The sequence below is a fragment of the Bidens hawaiensis genome, unplaced genomic scaffold, assembly GCF_021521415.1.
Source record: "Bidens hawaiensis isolate Kalapana, Puna unplaced genomic scaffold, B.hawaiensis_p1.1 tig00023671_1, whole genome shotgun sequence".
In the NCBI taxonomy this organism is placed as follows: Eukaryota; Viridiplantae; Streptophyta; class Magnoliopsida; order Asterales; family Asteraceae; genus Bidens; species Bidens hawaiensis.
The window spans coordinates 22,966-28,174 of NW_027493722.1; the positions used below are offsets into that span (position 1 = coordinate 22,966).

Genomic DNA, 5,209 nt, shown 5'->3' on the forward strand with positions numbered 1-5,209 from the left:
ACAGTTGGTAGCGTGTTGGGCCGGCTAAACCCCTTGGAAACCTACCTTCGGCTATAAATACCCCAAATGGTATGATCATCTCATCTTATCATATTATCATCATATTATACCTGATATCTGCTCTAGCAATCTCTTAATATACATTTATATTTAAAGAGCAATCTAGTCTGATTCTCACGCCGGAGGGTGGTCACAAGGAGGAACCCCCCCCCCCCCCCTTCTCAGTGACAAGCTCATGGTGTCTGTTTTGCAGGTTATCAGAAGAACCATCTTTTCTGGGTCTAACCCCTCGTGGGAAACATCTATCTAACCCCCAGGTTATCCGTAACTTGCCCGGGGTCTATTAGTGTTTCTTCACTAATCAATTTAGCTAACTACAAAAATAGTAGTAGTTTTAGAAGAAAACAGTTAGTGTAATAGACAAGAAGGGCTTGATGGAATAACCATCAACCCCAACATAGCGAGCCTGACAACAAAAAAATATAACCTAGCCCTAACAGATAGATCACCTGGATGATTGGGCGATCAAAAAACTTAAAAAGTCCAAATTAAGATGAAACCAAAGACCAATGGTCGGATGTCAGTCGCTTAACCTCTGCTCAGTTAAAACAACAAGATAGGAGACTTGAGGGTGTTGGTCAGATCGACCCACTAGCACAACGAGACATAACGTAGTCCCATAGCTAACCAAGAGTGTGAACTTAATATACCTAAAAAGTAATTTGCCATATGCTTAATATCAAAGATATCGAACAATATTTTTTAGTAATTGTATCCAACCGATAATATTTTTGTCCCTCATATTACACGTGTGACCAAGAGATTAAGAACACACACTTAGATATAACAAAACAACATGAAAAATAACATTTATTACTGTGTATAACGAATTTTATTAAATGTATAAGATCCTCACGCACATGTTCAATACTTTTCATCTACCACTTTGCCTAAACGCTTACCGGCTTTACTTCTTCATAATCAAGCAAATGCTTATTTTCAAGCCAAATATTAGTTATATCAAAATTCCTCGTACACCACTCTAATGAGATTAATGGTGTTCGTTGGGGGGTATGATTTATTACAGGATGTGTTATTCATACACCCTTTATAGGGTGTACGTAGTAGAAGATAAAATGTGTGTTAAAAGAGTGTATGAATATCAAAAAGGGTGTGTGAATAACCGTTGCCTTAATTACTTTGTGAGTAATCATTACATTTCATGCTATTTCAAGTTTCCTAGGCTATGTGTTGAGTTAAATAGTAAAAGCTAGTTATAATGTTACGTCAAGGTCATGTCACTTCCACATGAACAATGAGTTTTAATTAAAACAAACGCGTCATAGACGAAGAATTAACGCTGGTGGGTGTTGTGGTTTAGCGAGGCCATGATGTTGCCACAACGAAGAGTAATGGTGTTCATGATCCGGTTTTCGCGGTTATTAGGTCAAACCGTTAGTAATGGTTTTTTGTTTTCGTAAACTAAAACCAAACCGTTGAAATCTTAAACCGAACCAAACCAAACCGTTATTAACGGTTTGGTTTTACGATTTTGGCTTATATGGGTTTTATACAAAATGTTCAAAATAATTTTGCGATATTTAATTGTAGATCTCCCGATAATTTACAAAAAACTACACCAACCAACTGATTTTTGGATTCTCTTTTGAAGTATTGAAAGACCACTTGAAGTTTTTTGAGTTTGGGATTTGGGATTAACCCACTTTGTTTTATATATTGTACATTCTGTCAGTATTTATATTTAGTAATGTATACCACACACATTAATAATTTTTATTACTTGTGTCTATTAATATAGTTGTATACACACATATATATATAATTACATAAAACATTTATAAAATATAAATAATTAAATCATATAAAAATCGTAAACCAAAGCGTTCACTACAGTTTGAAAATTTTTAAACTGACCGATCGAAAGTTAAGAAAGAAAATCAACCACGAGACCTAACCGATGACCGATTTAAAGAGTTTTACGGTTTTAAATAAAACCGTAAACACCCTTAACGAAGAGCCTTATGGGTTTGCCTGGATATTGATAGCTACACGTCTAAATAACTAAAATACTAACTTCAAGACGTACCGAGTTGATTGCTCTTATTTTATTAGTTATGGCTTATATGTTTTACGTGTTAGATAGATATCAGGTTATCAATATTTTAAAATCGACTTATGTTTCGTAGTACTCGTTCACGGACTGATTTACATATATTTTTCCTAGGCTTCCAGCTCCACCACTTATATTATTCCTTCCGTACTACTTTGATGATTACTTAAGTAGTTAAATCTCAACCTTTTAGTTTTGAAATAATATACTTAAAAAAAAAAGATAAAATATAATAATAATTTTTTTCTGAAGACAGGCTAATAGAGCCCATCTATCCGAGGTAACTCAATGGTAAAATATGACCTTATATGCCAATGATCGTAAAGAGAACTGGGTGGCCAAAACCCACCGTCTCATGTTCCGAACTCCCGAATGCCACAACAGTAAAACCAGAATGAAATCCGATTCGAGTTTGAGAACTTACGCATCCAACCCAAAGTTTCATTTTCCCAGCAATATAAGCTGAGCTAAAGTTCATTGACCAAGTATGTTAATAATAGTAATAATAATTGTCAATAAGTTAGTGGTGGAGTGGTAAGGGAAAAACTTGGTGTTCCATATGACCCAGGTTTAATTCTTGCATCCATCGTTTAGTTAACACGACACTTGGTGATGATAAAAGACTAGACGAACATGTGATGTTCACTAGTTGGATACTTGAACTAAACGAGTTTGATCTCACCGACTGTCATACCTTAGGGCGAGTGGTCAGAGACATTTGCCTAAGGTCGGAGTTTTCCCCCAATCAACAGGATAGCGTATCCTGATTTAATAAATTTAACCAATAGTTTATTTGATGGATCACATAGACGTTAAATAATAATAATAATAATAATATTTTGAACAAACAAACCGTGCAATACGGCGGAAGTCACGGATATAAGGCCACGAAAACTTGATTAAAACTGGTCGGAAAATACACCTTTCTCTATGACATGACCTTTGCCTTCTCTGTCAAACCAATCATACACCGCCAACACACCTTTTCTCCTCAGCTTACCACTCTCGAGTCAAGTACCAAAAACAAGCAATAATTCATCTCTCCACTCTCACCAAAATCAGATTTTATGTCTTCAAATATGCAACACAATCATCATAAACAAAATTGTTAAATTTTAGTTGTAATTATCACCAGATTTAAAAACCTAATCGTTCGATGAATACATGTAATACCAAGTCGGTTGGGGATGAAAACTAAACCCTCTTTATAAAGAACAAGGTAGATACCTTCGCTGTCATGACGCGTTTTAAATCTGTGAGGCGATGTCAGTTTGTTATAAGGAAAGCAAACAATATCATGGTGCGGTTATGTTGTTGAAGTAGGGGTGTGCAAGAAACCGAAAAATCCAAATCGAAAGAAAAACCGACGATTTGGTTTTATGTTTTTGTAAAAACCTAACAAACGGTTCGGTTTTTGTTTTTGTTTTTGCATGTAATAAAAACCAAAAAAGACCAAACTGAACCGAATTTCAAAGTTTTGTGTTATAATATTTTTTATTAAATAATTTGTAAGAATTTATCAAATATGTAACATATTGTTGGTCAAATGGATATAAAAGTCTATTATTTTTCGATCAACAAAATTATTTTTACCTAAATTCACTGTGTTTTATGCTAACTTTCTTTTCGACCTAAAATTTTCAAGCTCAAACGATAAAAACCGAAAAAACCAAAATCAAAACTGAACGGTTTCAAAAACTCTACAAACCAAAGTTGTGGCTTTCAGTTTGGTTTTAACGAAAACTGTACCGAACCGCAACACACACGCAGCCACTACGCCAGACTATCACAATACATAAGAAATCAATCTAATTTAATTAACTGTGCAAAAATTAGTAAGATATATCAAAAGCCAGAATAAATTAGACACGATAACTTACAATCAGCATCAAACCATCTGAATTCCGATCTAATTTCACTACCGACTCGATCAACAAACCGATTCGAAAAAACAAAACCTAAAACCGTAAACCAAACCGTACACAACAATTACAACAATTCATCAGCTATCAACTCTCTACCAGTCCGTAACGCTTCAAGGACTTGTTCGAACACGAAGACGTGGCAGGGGATCCGAAGAACACCTTTCTGTTCGTACCCGTATTCCTGAGCGGACTTGTTTAGCAAGTTGATGAAAACCGGGTGGTTTAACATGTGCGCACTAACAACAAAGCGTTCCATTTCTTCACCTACGTATATTGGTAGGTGGCCTTCGGGTACATGTACTGGTACGGGTTTGGAGCGGTGGAATTTAGGTTCGGGGCGAAGGAGGGAGTATGGGGAGGAGTCGGATACGCGAGAGAGTCGACGAATTAGTTTTTTCATGTTGTGTGTGTTAATGTAGAGTGTGTGAAGGAGGAATGATATAGGTGGGTTATGTATAGACGTGGTACATGAAAGCTACAATTGTCAATAGTTTTTGGATTCATCATCATCATCGTACTCAGTATATCCCACCAATAGCAAAGCTATGGTAGGGTCTGAGGAGGGTAAGATGTAGACATCCTTACCTCTACCCCATGGATTAATAAATGTTATGTATCAACAAATGTACTTCATTGTTTAAAGTAAAAAATGTGATTAGAGAAGATTCCAAAGATAATAAAATTCTAAATTTATTTTTTTTATACTTTTTAATTCGTTAATTTAAGTATATAAGAATGTTTAGCGCACACCGACTAATTCTAGTCTTAAATTTAACGGTCTAACAAATTATAAAAAACGAAACTTACTTATAAACGTGAATACTGAATTACTGATGACCGCTTGGCTTAGTGTTCTTTAGTGTTTATTAATTCTCATCAAAATGGTGCAGATTAAAGTATCATATAATGGGAAATAAGTGGATTTTAAAAGTAGATATTGGGAGAGTGTGTTTGTGTTTAAAAAAATTAAACATGAATGAATAAACTGAAAGTACCTGTAATACAAGTGTTAACAAAGTTTGTTGGTGAAATTGTGAAATGAAATAAACTTGTGATTGATTGGTGAACAATAATAAGTAAAATAAATTATAAAAGTAAGATTTAAAAAGGTACAATAATTGTTTTCAAAAAAGTAAAATTTGAATACTTAGTC

General features: G+C 34.6%; 1 pseudogene; it reads right to left on the bottom strand.

Moving 5' to 3' along the window:
- Window positions 1-4,059: 4,059 nt before the first annotated feature.
- LOC143567877 (auxin-responsive protein SAUR71 pseudogene) lies at window positions 4,060-4,456 on the bottom strand (annotated as a pseudogene).
- Window positions 4,457-5,209: the final 753 nt, after the last annotated feature.